Source organism: Cervus elaphus, chromosome 3, assembly GCF_910594005.1.
Source record: "Cervus elaphus chromosome 3, mCerEla1.1, whole genome shotgun sequence".
Lineage (NCBI taxonomy): Eukaryota > Metazoa > Chordata > Mammalia > Artiodactyla > Cervidae > Cervus > Cervus elaphus.
In genome coordinates, this window is record NC_057817.1 from 38,707,538 (window position 1) to 38,731,481 (window position 23,944).

Sequence of the window (23,944 nt, forward strand, 5' to 3'; positions counted from 1 at the left end):
GACATAGGATGGTTGAATGGCATCACCAATTCAATGGACATGAGTTTGAGCAAGCTCCAGGGGACGGTGAAGGATAGGGAAGCTTGATGTGCTACAGTTCATGGAATTGCAAAGAGTTGGATGTGCTTGAGTAACTGAACAACAACAGAAGGAGAAGAGACAGAGAAATGACCTGAGAAAATATTGGAAGAGATAACAGCTGCAACTTCCCTAACATGGGAAAGGAAACAATCACCCAAGTCCAGGAAGCACAGAGTCACAGGCAGAATAAACCAAAGCAGGGGCACACTGAGACACGTAGTAATCAAATTGACAAAAAGTAAAGACAAAGAAAAAATATGAAAAACAATGAAGGAAAAGCAAAAAATAACATACAGGGCAACTCATATAAGGAAACTCATATAAGCTGATTTCTCTGCAGAAACACTGTAGGTCAGAAGAGAGTGATGCAATATACTTAAAGTGATGAAAGGGAAGAACCTACAATCAAGAATACTCTAATGTGCAAGACTCTCAAACAGATTTGACAGAGAAATCAAGAATTTTACAGAGAAGCAAAGGAAAAGTGAATTCAGTACCACTGGACCAGCTTTGTAACAAATGTTAAAGGAACCTCTCTAAGTGGAAAAGAAAAGGACAAAACTGGAAATGAGAAAATTGGAAAAGCTCACCAGTGAAGGCAAAAATATAGCAAACAAAGGAAATCATTTGCAGACAAATATATAAAAAAATAGGAATTGTGAGATGAGAAAACAAATACAGGATATTGAAAATACATTTGAAAGTATAGACCAAAAAGTTGAAACAATCTTATTTATATACACACGGAAATATAAAAAACTCATGGTAGCTGCAAACCAAAAATCTACAATAGATACATACACAAAGGAGAAAAAGGAATTCGAACACAACATTAAAGTTATTCATCAATTCATAAGAAAATAAAAGAGAAAAGAAAGCAAAGTAAAAGGACCTACAAAAGCAAATCCAAATTAACAATAAGAACATATGTGTCAATAATTGCTTTAAATGTAAAAAGTTTAAATGTTCCAAACAAAAGATAGCCTGGCTGAATGGACACAAAAACAAGACACGTACATATCCTGTCTACAAGAGACCCACTTCAGATCTAGGGATACATAGCCTGAAAGTGAGGGGATGGAAAAAACCTATTCCATTCAAAAAGAATAGTTGGAGTTCAAAAGAAAGCTGGAGTAACATCATTCATATCAGAAAAAAAAAAAAAAGACTTTAAAACAAAGATTATTTTACAAGGAACAAAGTAGGACACTACATGCTGATCAATGGATCAATCCAAAAAGAAGGTATAACAATTGTAAATATATGTACATCTAACATAAGAGCACCACAATATATAAGGAAAATACTAAAAGCCTTAAAAGGAGGAAACAGTAACACAATAAGAGCGGGGATTTTAACACCATACTTTCATCAATGGATAAATCATCCAGGCAGAATATCAATAAGGACACACAGGCCTTAAATGACACATTAAACCAGATGGATTTCATTGATATTATGAGAATTCTATCCAAAAACAGCTGAATACACATTCTTCTCATTTGCAAATGGAACATTCTCCTGGACTCATCTGATGCTGTACATGTTGAACCCCAGCAAATTTAAGAAAATTGAAACCATATCGAGTATAATTTTCAAGCACAACCCTATCAGATTAGAAATCAACTACATAAAAAAAATTAAATGCAAACACAAGGAAGCTAAATAATATGCTTAAACAACCAATGGATCACTTAAGAAATATAAAAGGAAATAAAAAAGCACCTAGAGACAAGTGAAATCATGATGATCCAAAATCTATGGGATGTGACAAAAGCAGTTCTAAGAGGGAAGTTTATAGCAATAAAATCTTACCTTAGGAAAGAAGAAAAATCACAAATAAACAATCTAATCTTATTCCTAAAGCAATAAGAGAAAGAAGAATAAGCAAAACCTAAAGTGAAGATAAGGCAAGAAATAATAAAGAACAAAGTAGGTATAAATGAAATAGAAATGAAGAAAACAATAGAAAAATCAGTGATACTAGAAGCTAGTTCTTTGAAAAGATAAGCAAAGTTGATCAACCTTTAGCCAGACTCACCAAGAAAAAAGAGAGAGAGAGAGAGAGAGATCAAATTAATAAAATTAGAAATGAAAAAGGAGAAGTTACAATGTAAATTCAAGAAATGCAAAGGACTGCAGTTGTTGCTTTTCAGCCACTAAGTCATGTCTGAAACTTTCCAGCCCCAAGGACTGCAGCGTGACAGGTTTCCCTGTTCTTCACTATCTCCCAGAATTTGATAAATTTGTATCTGACCATGATGCCTTGCAGCCATCTCATTCTCTGTCGCTCCCTTCTCCTCATGCCATCAATCTTTCCCAGCACCAGGGTCTTTTCAATGAGCCAGTTCTTTGCATTATGTGGCCAAAGTATTGGAGCTTCAGCTTCAGCATCAGTCCTTCCAATCCAGGGTTGATTTCCCTTAGGATTGACAGGTTTGATCTCTTGGCTGTCCAATGGACTCTCAAGAGTCTTCTCTAGCACCACAATTTGAAAACATCAGTTCTTCAGTGCTCAGCCTTTTTTATGGTCCAAATCTCACATACATACTAGACTATTGGAAAAATCATAGCTTTGTCTATACAGACCTTTGTTGATAAAATGATGTCTCTGCTTTTTAATATGCTGTCTATGTTTGTTATTGCTTGCCTTACAAGGAGTACGCATCTTAATTTCATGGCTGCAATCATTGTCTGCAGTGATTTTGGAGTCCAGGAAAACAACCTCTGTCAGTTTCCACTTTCTCTCTACATATTTGCCATGAAGTGATGGGATTGTATACCATCATCTTAGTTTTTTGAATGCTGAGTTTTAAGCCCACTTTTTTGCTTTCTTCTTTCACCCTCATCAAGAGGCTCTGTAGTTCTTTTTCACTTTCTGACATTAGATTTATATCATCTACATATCTGAAGTTGTTGGTATTTCTCCTGGCAATCTTGATTCCAGCTTGCAATTCATCCAGTCCCTCATTTTGCATGATATATCTGCACTGAATTTAAATAAGCAAAGTGAAAATTATAACCTTGATGTAGTCCTTTCCCAATTTTGAGCCAGTCATTGTTCCATGTCTGGTTCTGTTTTTTCTTGCTGCATACAGATTTCTCAAGAGGCTGGTAAGGTGGTCTGATATTCCCATCTCTTTAAGAATTTTCCACAGTTTGTTGTGATCCACACAGTCAAAGGCTTTAGCATAGTCAATGAAGCCAAACTAGATGTTTTTCTGGAATTCCTTTGTTTTTTCTATGATCCAAAGGATGTTGGCAATTTGTTCTCTGGTTCTTCTGCATTTTCCAAATCCAGATTCTACCTCTGGAAGTTCTCAGTTCATGTGTTGTTGAAGTCTTGCTTGAAGGATTTTAAGCATTACCTTGCTAGCATGTAAAATGAACTCAGTTGTACGGTAGTTTGAATATTGTTTGGCATTGCCTTTCTTTGGAATTGGAATGAAAACTGACCTTCCCAAAGGATTAAAAGATACGGTTGCAAACAATACTTGCCAATAAAATGGACAAACTAGGAGAAATAGAAAAACTCATAGAAAGAAATAGCCTTCAAAGACTGAACCTGAAAGAAATAGAAAATATGAGCATGCTAGTCACAAGTAATCAAATTGACCCAGTGATAAAAAAACTTCCAACAAACAAAATTCCAGGATGAGATGGCTTCACAGATGATTTCTAAGAAGCATTTATAGAAGAGTTAACACCTATTCTTCTGAAATTATTCTCAAAATTTACAGAGAAAAGAATATACCCATATACCCATCACCCTGATACCAAAAGCAGACAAAGATACCACACAGACAACAAAAAGAAAATTACAGGTCAATATCACTGATGAACATAGATGCAAAATCTCTAAACAAAATACTAGCAGTCCAAATTCATCAACACATTACAAGAATAATATACCATAATTAGGAGAAGTTTATCAGTAGGAAGTCAATAAATACTTGTAGTAACAGGCAAATTTGGCCGTAGAGTACAAAATGAAGCAGGGCAAAGGCTAATAGAGTTTCGCCAAGAGAATGCACTTGTCATAGCAAAATTGCTCTTCCAACAACATAAGAGAAGACTCTACACATGGACATACCAGATGGTCAATACAGAAATCAGATTATTATATTTTTGCAGCCAAAGATAGAGAGGCTCTATACAGTCAGTAAAAACAAGACCAGGAGCTGATTGTGGCTCAGATCATGAATTGCCTATTGCCAAATTCAGACTTAAATTGAAGAAAGTAGGGAACACCACTAGACCATTCAGGTATGACCTAAATCAAATCCCTTATGATTATACAGTAGAAATGACAAATAGATTCAAGGGATTAGATAAGGTAGACAGAGTGCCGGATGAACTATGGATAGAGGTTCGTGACATTGTTCAGGAGACAGGGATAAAGACCATCTCCAAGAATTACATATGCAAGAAAACAAAATGGCTGTCTGAGGAGGGCTTACAAATAGCTGTGAAAAGAAGAGAAGTGAAAGGCAAAGGAGAAAAGGAAAGATACACCCATTTGAGTGCAGAGTTCCAAAAAATAGCAAGGAGAGGTAAAAAAGCCCTCCTCAGTGATCAGTGCAAAGAATAAGAGGAAAACAATGTAATGGGAAAGACTAGAGATCTCTTCAAGAAAATTAGAGATACCAGGGGAACATTTCATAAAAAGATGGGCTCAATAAAGGACAGAAATGGTATGGACCTAACAGAAGCAGAAGATATTAAGAACAGGTGGCAAGAATACACAGAAGAACTGTACAAAAAAGATCTTCATGACACAGATAATCACAATGTCATGATCACTCACCTAGAGACAGACATCCTGGAATATAAAGTCAAGTAGGCCTTAGGAAGCATCGCTACTAACAAAGCTAGTTCAGTTCAGTCGCTCAGTCGTGTCCAACTCTTTGCGACCCCATGAATCGCAGCACGCCAAGCCTCCCTGTCCATCACCAACTCCTGGAGTTTACTCAAACCCATGTCAATCGAGTCGGTGATGCCATCCAACCATCTCATTCTCTGTCGTCCCCTTCTCCTCCTGCCTACAATCCCTCCCGGCATCAGGGTCTTTTCCAATGAGTCAACTCGTCGCATGAGGTGACCAAAGTAAAAAGTCTCTGCTTTTTAATATGCTATCTAGGTTGATCATAACTTTCCTTCCAAGGAGGAAGTGTCTTTTAATTTCATGGCTGCAATCACCATCTGCAGTGATTTCGGAGCCCCCAAAATTAAAGTCTGACACTGTTTCCACTGTCTCTCCATCTATTTCCCATGAAGTGATGGGACCAGATGCCATGATCTTAGTTATCTGAATGTTATGCTTTAAGCCAACTTTTTCACTCTCCTCTTTCACTTTCATCAAGAGGCTTTTTAGTTCCTCTTCACTTTCTGCCATAAGGGTGGTGTCATCTGCATATCTGAGGTTATTGATATTTCTCCCAGCAATCTTGATTCCAGCTTGTGCTTCTTCCAGCCCAAGCTAGTAGAGGTGATGGAATTCCAGTTGAGCTGTTTCAAATCCTGAAAGATGATTCTGTGAAAGTGCTGTACTCAGTATGCCAGCAAATTTGGAAAACTCAGCAGTGGCCACAGGACTGGAAAAGGTGAGTTTTCATTCCAATCCCAATGAAAGGCAATGCCAAATAATGCTCAAACTATCACACAATTGCACTCATCTCACACACTAGTAAAGTAATGCTCAAAATTTTCCAAGCCAGGCTTCAACAGTATGTGAACCATGAATTTCCGGATGTTCAAGCTGGTTTTTGAAAAGGCAGAGGAACCAGAGATCAAATTGCCAACATCTGTTGGATTATCAAAAAAGCAAAAGAGTTCTAGAAAAACATCTATTTCTGCTTTATTGCTTTGACTATATGGATCACCACAAACTGTCGCAAGTTCTTCAAGAGATGGGAATACCTGACCACCTGACCTGCCTCTTGAGAAATCTGTATGCAAGTCAGGAAGCAACAGTTAGAACTGGACATGGAACAACAGACTGGTTCCAAATAGGAAAAGGAGTATGTATATTGTCATCCTGCTTATTTAACTTATATGCAGTGTACATCATGAGAAACATTGGGCTGGTTGAAGCACAAACTGGACTCAAGATTGCTGGGAGAAATATCAATAACCTCAGATACACAGATGACACCACTCTTATGGCAGAAAGTGAAGAAGAACTGAAGAGCCTCTTGATGAAAGTGAAAGAGGAGATGAAAAAGTTGACTTAAAGCTCAACATTCAGAAAACTGAGATCATGGTATCTGGCCCCATCACTTCATGTCAAATAGATGGGAAATAGTGGAAACAGTGACAGACTTTAATTTGTTGGGCTCCAAAATCACTGCAGATGGTGACTGCAGCCATGAAATTAAAAGACACTTACTCCTTGGAAGAAAAGTTATGACCAACCTAGACAGCATATTAAAAAGCAGAGACATTACTTGCCAACAAAGGTCCATCTAGTCAAGGCTATGGTTTTTCCAGTGGTCATGTATGGATGTGAGAGTTGGACTATAAAGAAAGCTGAGTGCCAAAGAATTGATGCTTTTGAACTGTGGTGTTGGAGAAGACTCTTGAGAGTCCCTTGAACTGCAAGGAGATCCAACCAGTCCATCCTAAAGGAAATCAGTCCTGAATATTCACTGGAAGGACTGATGCTGAAGCTGAAACCCCAATATTTTGGCCACCTGATGCAAAGAACTGACTCATTTGAAAAGACCTTGATTTTGGGAATGATTGAAGGCAGGAGGAGAAAGGGGAAACAGAGGATGAGATGGTTGGATGGCATCACTGACTCAATGGACATGAATTTGAGTAGACTCCGGGAGTTGGTAATGGACAGGGAGCCCTGGCATGCTGCAGTCCATAGGGTTGCAAGGAGTCAGACATGACTAAGAGATTGAACTGAACTGAACTATCCTAGTATTACCATTATGTTTCAATATCAGCAAATCAATCATTGTGTTATACCACATTAACAAATTGAAGATTAAAAATCATTGATCATTTCAACATATGCTGGAAAGCTTTTTAAAGAATTCAATACCCAATTAGATAAACATTCTGCAGAAAGTATGCATAGAGGGAGCATAATTCAAGCTATTAAAATCCATTTATGACAAAAAAGGCTACAGTCCTTGGAATCACAGAGAGTTGGATACGACTTAATGACTAAACAGTAACAAGCGACAAACCAACAGCTAATACCATATTCAGAGGTGAAAAGCTGAAAGCTTTTCCTCTAAGATCAGGAGTAAGACAATGATGCAACTCTCATCATTTTTATTCAGCATATTTTTGGAAGTCCTAGCCCTGGCACTCACAGAAGAAAAACAAATAAAAATAATTGAAATTGAAAAAGAAGTAAGACTGTCACTGTTTGCACATGACATGATACTATCCATAAAATATCCTGAAGATGCTATCAGAAAACTATTAGAGCTTATCAATGAATTTGGTAAAGCTTCAGGTTACAAAATTAATCCACAGAAATCTTTTGCACTAACCACAAAAAACCAGAAATGAAAATTAGAGAAATGACCCCACTTACCATTGCATTATAAAGAATAAAATACCTAGGAATAAAAGCTTAAGGAAGTAAGGTACCTTAAGGAGACAAAGGCTTGTGCTCAGAAGACTATAGTACACTGAAAGAAATAAAATATGACACAATCAGTGGAGAGATATATAATGATCTTTGATTGGAAGAGTCAATATTGAGAAAATGACTATACTACATAAAGTGATCTATAGATTCAATGCAATCTCTACCAAATTACCAATGGTGCTTTTCACAGAATTTAAAAAAAAAAAAATGTGTGTGGAGACACAAATGATCCTGAATAGCCAAAGCAATCTTGAGGGAAAAAAAAAATGTGGAGGAAGTCAGGCTGACTTCAGACTATACTACAAAGCTACAGTTATCAAAATAGTTTGGTACTGGTACAAAACCAGAAATGCATATGATTGAATCAGGATAGAAATAAACCCATGCTCCTCTGGTCAATTAATCAAATGATTAATTGACAAATTAATTAAACAATTAAATTGACAATTAATTAAACAAATGATTCAAGACTATACAATGGAAGAAAGACAGTCTCTTCCATAAATGATGCTGGGAAAATTAAACAGCTACATTAAAAAAATGACGAACATTATTTAACAGATAAACAAAAAATGATTTCAGTATCTATTAAAGACATAAATGTAAGGCTGGATACTACAAAACTGTTAGAGGAAAACTTAGGCAGATCATTCTTTGATGTAAATCACAGCAATATTTTTTTTCAATCTATTTTCTGGTGCAATAGAAATAAAAACAAAACTTTAAAAAAAAAAAAGGACCAAATTAAACTGAAAAGCTTTTGCACAGCAAAGAAAATCACACAAAAAATGAAAAGACAACTCACAGAATAGGAGAAATATTTGCAAACAAATTGACCCTTAAGGGATTAGTTTCCAAAATTTACAAACAGCTCATGTGGCTCAACATCTAAAACACAAGCCGAGCAATCAAAATAGACATTTCTCCAAAGAAGACATGCAGATGGCCAAGAAATACATGAAAAGATGCTCAACATCACTAATTATTAGATAAATGCAAATCAAAACTACAAAGAGGTATCACCTCACACCAGTTAGAATGGCCATCATCAAAAAGTCTACAAACAATCCATGCTGGAGAAGGTTTGTATAAAGGGAAACCCTCCTACACTGTTGGGAATGTAAATTGGTGCAACCAGTATGGAGATTCCTTAAAAAACTAAAAATAGAGTAACTAAATATATCTGGCAAAAACCATAATTTGAAAAGAGACATGCACCCCAGTGTGCATAGCAGCACTGTTTATAATCACTACGACATGGAAGCAACCTGTTCATTGACAGGTGAATGGATAAAGAAGATGTGGTACATATATAATAGGACATTAGCCATAAAAATAATGAAATATGCCATTTGCAGCAACATGGATGGGCCTGGAGATTATCATACTAAGCAAAGTAGTTAGACAGAGAAAGATAAATATCATATGTTGCTGCTTTGGTATCTAAAAATGAAACAAACGAACTTATTTACAAAAAACAGAAGTAGGCTCACAGACTTGGAGAATGAACTTACGGTTACCAGGAGAAAGGTGGGTGGGAGAGATAGTTAGGGAGTATGGAACTGATTTGTACACTCTACTATATTTAAAACATTTAACCAATAATGTACTGTCTAGCACAGGAAACTCTGCTCAATATTCTCTGGGAAAATAATTTGAAAAAGAATAGATCCATATACATGCATAACAATCAGTTTGCTGTATACCTGAAACTAACACTCCGGGATAGAATAAATTAAAAAAAAAAAAAAAATTGGAGTTTAAAAAGCAGGAGACCATCTGAAGCCAGACTAAAGGAATGCAGGTCCTATACACACCCTGATCCTTATCAGCAAACCTGTCCTTGAATTTTTGCTATGAAATTCCTCCCCAAATTCCCCCAAGTTGGGATACATAGTTTCAAGGTCATGAGCCTGCTCTGCCCTGCTTTGCTTTGCAAAGAAATAAAGCTTTTCTTTCCTGCTTCACCCAAAACTCTGTCTCAACTTGGCTCTGATGAACAGAAGCTGAGTTTACCCATCACCTTCCCTACTTATTCCTAGGACTAAACCCAATGTGAATATTGTTAGAAAAGTGTGTTCCTCTCTCTCAGGTTGGGAACATTTCAAACTCCCTTGGAAATGATCAAGGCTTGAGGCAGCAACCTCATCTCCCTATTTTTTCTTCTGTTCTAATGCAGTATGGAATGGATTTAGGAGCTGCTAGCTGCTCCAAACAGGAGTTTACAGAACATTACATGAGTAAAGACATACAGCTAATAGAGGTTGTCACAAAGTGACAGATGATAGGTGACCCTAGAACAGAGATTTCAGGGCATACAGCCAAATTTGGGATTAGTTGGAACAAGAAAGAACAGTTCTGAATATTTGTAGTCCTAAAAATAGCTGAGCAAGGATAGAGTCATCAGAGGGAGGAACAGCAAACCCCAGGGTGACCAATCAGTCAGGTTTGTCTGGGACTGACATGGGCTCCAGGACATAGCTCTTTCGATTTTAAAGTTGAGAAGGCATCAGGAAAACCAGAATGAGTTGGTAGTTTGCAGCCCTATCAGGCTTTAACTATGCCAAAAAATTAGGCCTCAACTTCCACAGAGTTAGACTTCACTCTCAGGTACCATGAAGATACCCAGTGGGTCCCTGAGACCTATACCTACTCTATCTTCACATGGTCTTATAAACTCAATCCTGTATGGAGATGCCATCTTAACTAGAAATAAGGGGTGGAGGTACAAGTCCAGGTTGAAGGAACCCTTAAACCCTACACATTTACCTGGAAGAGACTGATTTTACCAAAAATAAGTTTAAATCAAAAAAAGATTCTTATAATTGACAAGTTTGTGTCCTTCCTCTTTTCAGCATTGTGAGATCTAGACTAAGGAGCAGTAAGAGGTATGTCATAGAACATGAAGGAGCTATAATTTTATGGACCTGTAGGATGGAGTAAATACGTTTTGATATCGCTACGCTTGTGTGGTGGTTTTATAGTATGGCAACTTAGCCAAGCTGAATTGATGTCTTGAGAATTCTTTTCCCTGCTTGCCTCGGATTAGGATAGATCAACAGGGCAATCTGTGCAAGATTTGTAAGGCAAAGTGGCACAGAAGCCATATTTATGCTAGGGAGTTTGGTTTGGAATTGGGTGCTGTTGTGGCTTATAGCCATCGTCCTGTATGTACTGGCTTGTCTGAGGACATGTATCCTTGTAGTGCTTCTTGGATCATCCTGCAGATTCTTCTAACTCTGGGTCTTTTTCTTTTGCTTCTCCATGGCACTACGGCTCTTCGACCTTCAATGTTGGAGGCTTAGAGGCAGTGAGACACAGATACAAACGCCAGTGAAAGATGGAGGCGGGGCCCAGTATGTGCTCCTGAACTCCACCATATCCTACCAGGCTCTGGTTTGTTCCTGCTCCCCCTACTTCTCATCCACTTTCCTTTCCTCATGCTGGCACCTGTAAACGTCAAGCACAACTTCAGATAGAAGAGCAAAAGGCCTAGGCTGACTGTCTAACTAGCTCCCACAATCCACAAGGTCTACACCCTAAAATATTTCTATTATGTTTCTCAGAATGGTTCATTTTCTGTGTTGGGGTCTATAGAATTCCTAACAGGTATTAACAATGCTATTATTATCTTAATTTTTCAGATGAAGCCACTGTAGCTGAAAGAGGTTTAATAATTGACCTCACATCTCACAGTCCATAAATAGCAGCCTGAGATTTTAACCCAGGGTTCTCAGACTTAATTTCCATAGTCATTATCATCCCTGGGAGGTTACTCTATCATGCTAGCCACTGACCATTAAAACTCTGGCAGAATAAAACAAAGAGCAGGTAATTCAGGAGAGTAGGGAATTGGTTCTTCTAGAAAACCATGAAGGATAAGTTCTGATTTCCTGAGCTTGAAAGATCCTGATACCAACACTGGCAATAATAATGACACCTATCCTGTGTTAGGCTTTTCTTAAGTGCTTTACACTTTAAGCATTTAATCCTTAAGGCAACTATAAGAGGTAGGGTTTATTAGTGATTGCATTTTATAGATGGGCAAGATTACTCAGTTGGTTGGCATAGAGCCAGGATTCCGATTCAGAAAGTTGGCCTACCATGATGAATTTTCTGAACAAAACAGATAGCACAAGGAGGGCTGATGTTCATGAGAGTTAGAACTGCACTGAAGACTAATTTTACCCACCTCACAAATTTTTTGAGGTAACAGCACAACCCAGGAAAATAAAGGCCTCTCACTTAAAAAAACACAGAAAATAGACAACAAAATAAAACTTAAGGATTTTCCTCAGCCAACTTATGTCTTACACTTTTACAAGATATTAAACTGTTAGCAAAAAACAAAGCTTTGGGCAACTGAATACTGAAACCACCATTATTACTAAGTACTAAAATAAATTTTATTAAAGTGAAATTTCAGAACACAGCTAAATATAAGTCCACTTACCTGTGCACAGTACAGCCAATCTATTGACACTGGGTTGTGGTGAAGGAAAGTATGTTTGTTTCGAGGTGCCCAACATGGGGCCAAACAAGGAGCACAGGCAGCTCATGTTAAAAAACCTGAACAAAAGACCAATAGATTTCAGGGAAGGGCTTTTCAAGGCAAGGTGAGGGAGATGGTCATTGGTGCATGATAAGCTCATGTCCACTCTCCTGATTTGTTGGTGTTGAGATAACAGTATAACATTTTGGGAGTCAATATCATCAAATTTCTACTTGTAACTGGTCTGGGTTCTATGTGCCGGGGGTTGGCAGTTACTTGCTATCGGTCTGGTGAGAAGGATTTTAATATCTGTAGAACAACCAAGGATATAGCTCAGGATATTATCTATAACCCTTGAGGAGAAACTAAATGTCTTCACTTTGTGTTGTGGCCAAATTATTATTATTTTGTCTTGCTTGACTTTTTCATTTGTTTCTGCATTTTTTCATTAATCTGTTTTAATTTGTTCTTTGGAATTCAGGGAAAGACTAAGAGGTTAAAGTTTCCCTACAAATAAGTGGGAGGGGACACAGGAGGTCCCCAGGAAAGCCTGACAGGATCCTAATCAGTTTAAAGAATCATCAGTTTGCTTGACCTGTGGATTGTCAGATTCCTCAAGTGTCCATAGGAAAAAAAATTAGCTACACTATGATTTTTGTTTAGTGGTATTCTGTTATAAATAACTGATTCTCATACTATCTAGGAAATCTGTTTAATTGCATTTAATTTTGATAAATTATATTTATAAAAATAAAAGATAGCCTTAGTATTCATCTAAATTATTCACAGAATGGAAATTGAAAGATGAGGTATAGAGAGGACACTGGCTCTAAATCCAATGAAGGAAAAATGAAGAGGAAAAAAAAGAATGCAAGCACATTGGAGAGTTTCCAGAGTGTTTACTTTAATTCTTGAAATTAAGATTTTCAAATTAAGTATCACTCCATTGGCATGTAACTGGCTCATCCAATGCTAAGCCAAACATCCTAAAGAATCTGCAAAGAGGGATTGGATCAAGATGGCAGAGTAAGAGGATGTGGAAGTTACCTCCCCTCACAAACACATCAAAAATATATCTGCATGTAGAACAATCCTCATGGAAAACTAACTGGAAAGTAGAGGAAAAACTCTTAGACAATGAAAGCTGTTAGAAAGATTTCCACATAACCAGGTAAGACGGATAAAAGGCCTGGAGTCAAGACCTCCATCTCTGGGAGATATTTGAAAGAAAGAAAATGCTTATATGGGGGACTGCCATGCTAGGGAGCAAGCAGGTGAAGCCACAGACTGGGAGTACCAATACTGGATTCTTAGGCAGAAGAGACAAGCCCCGTTGGCTGCTAGGAGCAGTGATGGGACAGATAGAAAGGCTGGAGAAGTCTAAACTCCACTCACAAAGACTGCATGGGTGCTGGCTAGCCAAAAATCAGGGCTCTCCTGCCTTGCCACACTTCCCAGTTTGAGAGAGGTGAATGCTTTATCTCTTTTTATTCCATACCACAGCTTTGCCTGGGATCTGGGCCAGCAGGGTCCTGGGAAAAGATTTGGACCAGCTACACAGAGACAGGACCTGGGGTGTGGTTCGGGTGGAGCTGCAGTGGCTATTGTTTGTGTTTACTTAAGCAGCACATCAGGAAGGACCACAACCAGCATATCTGGGTTCCTGCGACTAGTTAAGCCAATGCTTCAGCCCCACCTATTTCAGCCACAGCAGACAGGTCCTGGGAGAAGACTCAGTCTGGATACACAGAGGTGGCTTAGGGGTTTGGGGTGTGGCCGAGGTGTTGTGGCAGTAGCCAGTGCTGGCAATTGTAAAGGCAGTGTCTCAGAGTAGACCAGACCTCCAAGGGCAGGACTGCTGCTTTGATTCCTGTAGCTACAATGCCCTGACCTCAGCTTCATCCTAGTGAGCACCCCAGCCTAGCCCACCCTACGCCACAACCTTGTACTAGATCTGGATAACCAAATAGGGGAAGGAATGCAACCCTGGGCTGCATCTGTGTGGAGTGTCTGGGTGGAGCTGCAGATGCCTACACAGGCAGTGTTTTAAATCCCTGTGAGCACTTGAGACTCACTTATTTCAGCACTCCCCTCCTTTGGGACAAAACATGCAATCAAAGGGAACAAAGCCTGCTCAGTCTTGACACTCAGGGCTTTTTTCTGGCAACTGGGGAGCAGACTCCACTCCTGACAAGACACCAACAGTGCAGAGCAGAAAGTCCCTCTTAACACCCTGTGCAGGCTTTAGATCCTCCAACAACAACCACCCCCCCAACACTGTGATAGCAGCCCGCGTACACTGAGGAAATATGTGACTTGAATCCACATGAAAATCAGTCCTTGTACGAAAGACATTGGGGACACACAATCTACATAGGGATATTCCCACGTAAACATATCCCTTTAAGGCCACAATGGATAACTTTTGCTCCTAAATTCATAGAGACAGAGAAAGTTAAGTACAATGAAAAGGCAGAGCAATTACTTACAATTCAAAGGGCAAGAGAAAACCCCCAAATAAAAAATAAATGCTGAAACAGAGATTGTTAGTCTACCAGACACTGAGTTTAAAAGGTGGCAATAAAAATGCTAACTGAATTAAGAAAAATTATCAATATAAATGCAGATTAATTTTACAAGGAGTGAGAAACTGTGAAGATTACCCAATCAAAAATAGATTATTTATTTATGATGTGAAAAACAATCTAGAACTAATGAGTAGCCAACTTACTTATACAAAAGAATGAATAAGTGATCTGGAAGACAGAATAATAATCACCCAAGCAGCATAGCAGTCAGAAAAACAAATAAAAAAAAAAAAATGAAACCAACATACAAATCTGTGGGATATTATAAAATGTGCCAACTTACCCAAGAAGTTCCAGAAGAAGAGAGATAAGAAGATCAAAAATGTATTTGAAGAAATTATGGCTGAAAATTTTCCAGAAGTAAAGAGGGAAACATACCCAGGTACAGGAAGCACAGAGCGTTCCAAGAAAGGTGAATCCAAACAGACTCACATCAAGGCACATCATAATAAAAATGGCAAAAGCTTAAGCTAGAGAGAGAATTCTAAAGACAGCAAGAGAAAGAGTCACATACAAGGGAACCTCCTTATATATCCCATAAGGATATCAGGTGTTTTCTCTGTAGAATCTTTGTAGGTCAGAAGGGAATGGCATGATATATTCCAGCTGAAAAAAGGATAAAAAACCCTGCAACCTGAGAATACTCTATCCAGCAAATTATCATTCAAATGGAATGAGAGATAAAGACTTTCTTATGAAAGCAATAACCTAAAGAATTCAGCAATACTAAGTCCACCCTAAATGAAATGTTGAAATATCTTCTCTAAATGGAAAAGTAACAAGAATCTATAGGAAAGGGAAAACAGCAACGAAACTGAAAGTGAAAGTCACTCAGGCATGTCCAACTCTTTGCAATCCCATGGACTATACAGTCCCCTATTTGCAACCCAGGGATCAAACCCAGGTGTCCTGAAAGAAATGCTGAAATGTCTTCTGTAAACGGAAAAGTAACAAAAATCTATAGGGAAGGGAAAATAGCAATAGGAAAGGCAAATATATAGTAGGTAAGGACTGAGGGTCACTTAAATAAGACGATTTGTTGTTCACTTGCTAAGTCATGTCCAACTCTTTGTGACTCCAGGCTTCCCTGCCCTTCATTATCTCCCAGAGCTTGCTCAAACTCATGTCCACTGAGTCGGTGATGCTATCCAACCATCTCATTCTCTGTTGCCCCCTTCTCCTCTTGCTCCCAATCTTTCCCAGTATCAGGATCTTTTCCAATGAGTTGGCTCTCCACATCAGGTGGTCAAAGTATTAGAGCTTCAGCTTCAGCATCAGTCTTTCCAATGAATATTCAGGACTGATTTCCTTAGGATGGACTGGTTGGATCTCCTTGTAGTCCAAGGGACTCTCAAGAGTTTTCTCCAACACCACAGTTCAAAAGCATCAATTCTTCGGCACTCAGCTTTCTTTATAGTCCAACTCTCACGTCCATATATGACTACTGGAAAAAAATCATAGCTTTGGCTACATGGATCTTTGTTAGCAAAGTAATGTCTCTGCTTTTTAACACACTGACTAATATTTAGACTAAAAAAGAAAAACATTATAAAAGTGAGCATAACTAGAAGAGTAAAAGTGTAAACTTGAAGATATAATACAGGACATCAAAAGCACAAAATTTCAGGAGGGAAATTAAGAATGTAGATCTTTAGACTGTGTTTAAACTTAAATGATTATCAGTTTAAACAAGTAGATATTATTATGAGTAAACATACATTAATCCCAGGGTAACCACAAATCAAAAACCTAAAATAGAATCTTTAAAAAAAAACCAAAAAACTCAAGCAACCACAAAAGGAAATCATCAAACCATAACAGGAAAAACAAAAGAAGAAATGAACAAAGAAGAACTAAGAAAACAACTGGAAAACAAGGAAGAATGGCGATAAGTATGCATCTATCAAAAACTGCTTTAAATGTCAATGAACTAAATGCTGTAATCAAAAGGGTGGCTCATTATATATATGAAACAAGATTCTTCAATATATTGCCTACATGAGATTCACTTCAGGACAAAAGACACAAGCAAACTGAAAGTGAAGGAATGGAATAAGATATTTCATGCAAATGAAAATTGCAAGAAAGCAGTAGTAATATTCGTATCAGAGAAAATAGACTATAAACAAAGTCTTTAAATAAAGACTATAACAGAAGACAAAGATGGCATTGTATAGTGATAAAGAGATCAATACAAGAAGAGGATATTATACCCATTAACACATTCACACTCAGTATAGGAACACTTAAATATATAAAGTAAATACTAGATATAAATAGAGAGATTGACAATAATACAATATTAGTTGGAGATATGCTTTTGGCTATTAAAGGAGGGAAGAGGGACAAATTAGGGATGTGAGATTAATAGATATAAACTACTATCTGTAAAATTGATAAGCCAAAGTGATTTCCTATGTAACACAAAGAATTATACGTAATATCTTCCAAAAAACTATAATGGAATATGATCTATAAAAATACTGAATCACCATCCTATATACTTGAAACAAGAATAATATTGTAAGTCAACTATACTTCAATTTACACAAAAAAGAATCTGTGAGGAGAGTCAAAGTAAGTGATACTGCTTGACATAGATACAAGATGTATCTCTAAAAATCAGGAAAAATAAACCAACATGTCTTCTTAAAAGAAAATACAAGAAAGTTAAAAATCAAAAATGCTTGATAGAAGAAATGTTAATTTGACCTGATTTTATTTTTCTATTCTATTTATATTATATATAAGAAATAAGTGATAAAAATTAATACTTTACTATCTGACTCTTAAAATGAATAAATTAAAATTAGTCTCATTACATTACTATCAATAGTATTTTATAGATTAGCAACAATGATTGTTCTAATTTCTGTAGGATTTGAGCTTTTACAAAATACATTTACATTCAATATCTTTGATTTTCTCTAACATCATCTGTACAAGGAAAGACAGTCATTATTATCACTGTTATAAAGATGAGAAAACTGAGTGTCAGAACTTTAAATACATTGTCCAAAGTTGAAGGCTAGAATTTGAACTTTGGTCAACTAATTTTAGAATTTGACTGATGCCTTTTATCCACATTTAAATTATTTAGCTCTCCCTTCCTTAGTTTTAAAAAGGTTGGCACCAAAAACTATTGCCTCTTTGCTTCTTAAATACTTTGTCAAAGTTGAGGTTATACACAATACAGTTATTTTTAAATTAAATTTAACAATACCTATTAACCCTATTTTTTCACAAAGCCTATTTTTATACAATGGCAATTGGACTATTAAAACACATTCCCTCCACCATGATATTAAAAATAAGTCAACCAAAATCCTCACTCTTAGTAATGTATGTTTGACCTGACTTTTAGTCTCTTTTTAATATCAGTGCTGTGTAGAAAAATTGTCAACTCAATAAGACAGAACATTTCAGTCAGATCAATAAATTGAACCATTGAGCTTAATTAAAAAACAAGTCTGCAATTCCCCTACCAACCTTTCTTAGACTGAGAAATTCACCTTCAGTTAGGAAGTAAAGAAGAAGCATAGCTTTCCATTTAATAAAATACCTGTGTTCTGACATGTGAGACTCTTGACCTCTAAAAACTCTTTTGTTTCGTAAAATATGTATTTCATAAAATAACCCATTCTATAAAAGCCTGCATGATGGTGGAAATTTTTGTCTTGCTTCATTGACTGTTGTAACTCTGATGTCCAAAATTATGCCTGACACATTGTTGATACTCTACAGATATTTACTTGAATGAATGAAGAAAATGTACAAGCAAAGACTTAGGAAAGAAATTGGTTTCCTATCTACATTTCACTAATATGGATATGTTGGCAGGATTTGGGCCATCGATACAATTTTAACATCTATTCCTCCTCTATTCTTTACCCGATTCTCAACTCTTATGACCCCACTTATTTGGTATAATCTCTACTGCCTGCATTCTTGGTGATGTAAGCAGGTAGGAACAAAAGGTTGAAGACAGTGAAGTGGTCTGGGATGGAGCAGGGTGAAGGATGGAATCCTATCTTTTCCATAGTCTTTCATCTTTTAATTAACCTCTGATAATGTCTATTTCTGTCACCAGCTTTAACTGCCCTCCATAATCTGATAAACATTAACACTGACATCTTGTCAGCTGCAAGCTTACTGCATTACCTCCTCTAAACAGCTGGACCCCTGACAGGCATATTTCTCTAGAACAGCTGCTAATACAGTTAGCAGCAGTCTTGTGAAAATTGCAAGTAAATTATCTAAATATTAAATTAATATACATGGTCTAAAAATGAAAAATAATATGCAATAAAATATCAATCACAACAAAATACTTATAGCTAAATTTCAGGTTAACATTCTTTACTAGTTATTAGTTATTCTACTTTATTTAATTATAGCAAGTGAATTATCAAAGGAACATTAACTCTTTTTTTCCTGCAAAATTCTGTTCTCATTTGTACCTAAACTTAGGCTGCTATCTAATGAATTCTGGTGCCTAAGTCTCCATAGATGTCTGTCTACTGATAAATTGTAGATACACACTTTCCAAAATTAATGTTCTTTAGTTGGGACTTTTTTCAATGTCTAAATGAACTGTATAATTTATCAAAAAGAAAAAAAGTGGTTAGTCATATAAAAATATGCATTTTATACTTTTATGGATAAACATACTTAAATTATTTAATATTCAGAAAAATAATTCACCAGAATGATTTTAATTGTGTAGCCTTTTTGTCCACTGACTTACAAATTCTCTCAAATTTAATTGTTGGCAGTGTTCAGCTTGAGTTGAGAGCTTAATCTAATAACCATGTCTGAACAGATATACAACAGAGAATGTTTCAGAAGGAAATCTTACTACCTCCTTTTTCTCAAATAGATTATTTTGATGTGCACATCAGTCGATTGTATATTCTTTCTGTGTTGGCATTAAATTGCACTTAAATTTTGTATAACTGATAATAATGAAAACAAAATATCATTATTATTGTGTTGGCTAAAAAGTTCATTTGGGTTTTTCTGTAACATCTTGTGGGAAGACCTGAACAAACTTCTTGGCCAACCCAATACTTATTTGAGAATATATTCCACTGCTTTATGCCCCAAATCCAACACTAAACATTTTATCTGTCTTCAAGACTTAGAGACTTAGTATCATTTTTCATGAATCTGTACACACACAGTCCCTTTACTTTTTTTTTTAAAAAAAAAGAGTCATTAGTTACTACATTTTAGCAGAATATTTTTAAACATATATTCACTACTCTATTTCTAAAATTCCATTTTAAAATTGTGTTTTTAAACAACCTTACAAACACTCCTGAATAAGTCATATCTCAGCAACTTCAAAATTCTGCATGTAACCTTTCCTTCCCTATATAACCCTTGAATTGAACAATATCACCAGTATTTCCTTTTAACATTAAAATAAGATACTAATGTATGAGGATGTGAATCTAAACTTACCTGACAGATAGTGAAGTGAAACTTTAAATTTTGCTCCCCACAGAATTCTTTATATTCAAACATTTCTTGAATTACATTCAAATCAGTTTAGTTTTTAAGAATCTAAAATGTTTTAATAAAATAGTTTTACACTCATGAGGTAATCTGCCACATGAATTTTGAGGATAAGTTTGAATATACTTCCTGTGTACTTCTAGTTCAGAACACGTTAATGTTAAAAGAGCATGTGACATTAAAATAGCCCTGTCTAAAGTGAAGGTCAGAGAATCACTAAAAATCTGATTTTCTAGAGAAGTTTTGACAAATTAAGGCCTAAGGTCCAACTTGACCTGCCACCAATTTTGTAAATACAGTTTTATTAAAATAAAGCTGCACCCATTTGTGTATATATCATCTATGCTTTCACACAATGATGGCAACAGAGAATGTCTGGCCTCCAAAACATAGAATACTTACCACCTATAGGCCCTTCCTTCATCAAAAATTCTCTAGAACATCATATAACTACATCAAATCTGCCATATACCTCATTATCCCTATCAGAAGATTATTTCCATTTTCAAGTTCCTATATAACCCATTGGTACTTTCCAAACAACTACTTGTATTATTTTTGTCAGCTTCACAGCTTAAAAAAGTTAATAGTGCATATTAAAAAAGATGTAAACATGTTTTAAGAAGGAAGCAATAGTGTTTCTTAAAGCAAACAAATGAATCAACCCAGGTTTCATGATATATCATACAGCAGAAAATAGAATTTTAAATATCTATCAGATGTAAAAGGTAGAATGAAGAAAATCACAGAGGAATATGTATTTGAGTCTAATTGAAGAAATTATACAATGAGAAAAGCTAGCCCTGAAAGTAGGGGTTTTTATTTTTTTACTAAATAGCTTAAAATATATTTCTGAAGTAAAGCTAAATAGACATGATTTCAAATTTTAATTTTAAATTTGTAAAGTATCAGTCATGACAAATAACTTGGTAAAATATTTTAATAAATTCATTATCTAACATTATTTACATGTGTATCTCATTTAATTTTTATGTTAAAAATGAATAATTTATAGAGGAGATGCACAATAGCTGAAATAGGGAAAAGAATTTGTAGTTAAATATTTGGAATAAAGTAGTAAAATTCAATATCTCAAGTTATTTTTTTTTTATTTTCATTTTATTTATTTATTTATTTTTTGTATGTACTGGGTCTTTGTTTCTGTATGTGGGCTTTCTCTAGTTGCAGCAAGCAGGGGCCTCTCTTCTTTTGGCACAGGCTTCTCATTATGCTGACTTATTTTATTACGAAGCACAAACTAGGTGTGTAGGCTTCAGTAGTTGTGGCAAAAGGGTTCAGTAGCCGCAGCTCGTGGCTCTAGAATGCGGGCTCAGTAGATATGGAACCGGAGAAGGCAATGGCACCTCATTCCAGTATTCTTGCCTGGAAAATCCCATGGACGGAGGAGCCTGGGGGGCTGCAGTCCATGGGGTCGCTGAGAGTCGGACACGACTGAGCGATTTCACTTCCACTTCTCACTCTCATGCATTGGAGAAGGAAATGGCAACCCACTCCAGTGTTCTTGCCTGGAGAATCCCAGGGACGGGGGAGCCTGGGGGGCTGCCGTCTATGGGGTCGCACAGAGTCGGACATGACTGAAGCGACTTAGCAGCAGCAGCAGCAGCTGTGGAACACAGGCTGAGTTGCTCCACAGCATGTGGAAGCTTCCTGGGCCAAAGACTGAACTCACGTCACCTACATTAGTAGGTGGAATCCTAGCTGCTGTTCCACCTAGGAAGTCCTCAAGTAATTTTTTAATAAGGATCTTGCTAATTTTTGTTGAAATAGTTAACCTAAGTCATTATACTCCAGAAGAACAATTTGGACTCATCACAAATAAATTAATAAAAAGTTAATGGTGCTAGTGGTAAAGAACCCTCCTGCCAATGGAGGAGACGTAAGAGACGCAGGTTTGATTCTTGGGTCGGGAAGGTTCCCTGGAGGAGGGCACACCACGGCCCACTCCAGTATTCTTGCCTCGAGAATCCCACGACAGAAGGAGCCTGATGGGCTACAGTCCATAGGGTCACAAAGAGTCAGACACAACTGAAGTGACTTAGCATGCATGCATACACTCTGCATATAAGTTAAAAAAGCAAGGTGACGATATACAGCCTTGACGTAAGAGTGAAGGCTAGTGGAAATAATGCCTAGATTTTTCTTCAACATGTGTTAACTTGTATGTTGTTGTTTGTTTTTAGTCACTAAGTTTTGTCTGACTTTTTGCAAATCCATGGACTGTAGCCCACCAGGCTCATTTGTCCATGGGATTTCTCAGACAAGAATACTGGAGTGGGTTGGCATCTCCTCTTCCCAACCCAGGAATCGAACCCACATCTCCTGCATTGCACGCATATCCTTTACTGCCGTCACTAAGGAAGCTCACAATGAGAAATATACTACAAAAAAAAAAAAATAGATGACTCATGGGAACCTACTGTATGGCACAGAGAACTCTACTCACTGCCCTGCGGTGACCTAAATGGGAAGGAAATTTTAAAAAGAGGGGATACGTGTATATGCCTAGCAGATTCACTTTGCTGTGCAACAGAAACTAACACATTATGAAGCAAGTTTACTCCAATAAAAATTAATAAAAAAAAGATTAATGGGAAAAAGAATACATTGCGTAGAAATAATTGACTTAAAGTCAACAAAAGTCTCTACAACAAAAAGTGCATAATTTTTTTTTTTTTGGCAGAGGGAAGATGGGTCAAAATAGATATGAAAACACTTTCACTTTAATTGCTTTTTTCTTATACTTCAAGTTTGTACTTAATGACTTTCTCCTCCTGGACAGAAGGAACACCTGGATATTCCGGGAGAAGTTTATAATTTTCCAAATCATTTTCTGGAAAAAATGTATCACTTTCAAATTCTTGCATGATTTTTAGCCACAAATAATCTAAAATGGCCTGGCTTGTTCATGGCTTCCTTATATATAGAACTGCTTCCTGCTTTCAAACCATGTCTAGTTTATTTGTTAATGCTGGTTGCTTGATAAGTTCTAAGGCATCATCCAGACTTTTGGCAAGAAAATGAGCTCCTTGTGGCGGTTCCTTGAGTTCTCTATTGAGAACTCAATAATATAATTATATTAATTTTGTCTTTGAAAGTTCAATTCTTCTCTGGAATGATGAACCACATCTTCCTACCCATAATCACCAAATTCTGTTTATCTTCTACTGAAGAGGAATGCTTGAATTCATACCTGAGCAAGGGCTAGGGCAAGTTCCCATTCTTGCTGATGTCCCATGCTTTGGGACAGGGTGATGATGCAGTTTAGCAGATGAACCATCTTTATCTTTAAAATATGTTAACTTGTATGTAGAAAGCATTAAATCAATTAAAATGTTAGATTTTCTAAATCTGTCTTTAAGACATTAATCATTATTTTCTTTCCATTTAGTTTGAAATTTTAAAAATAATGAATCCTTAGATAAAAACTATTGGTGTTTGCTACTTACAAGAAGTGTTGTTCAAATTTCCATCAGAAATGTTCTTTATCTTCCTGCCTACATATAAAAAAAGGTGTGTGTGTGTGTGTGTGTGTGTGTGTGTGTGTGCGTGCGTGCGTGTATTTGAAGCTTGGAATGAATTCTTTTTACTTATTTTTGAAATCAGGACTGTATTTATATTTGCCTACACCAA

At 36.6% G+C, this 23,944-nt stretch overlaps 1 pseudogene; it reads right to left on the reverse strand.

Moving 5' to 3' along the window:
• Nucleotides 1–23,034: 23,034 nt before the first annotated feature.
• On the reverse strand, nucleotides 23,035–23,591 carry LOC122678153 (annotated as a pseudogene).
• Nucleotides 23,592–23,944: the final 353 nt, after the last annotated feature.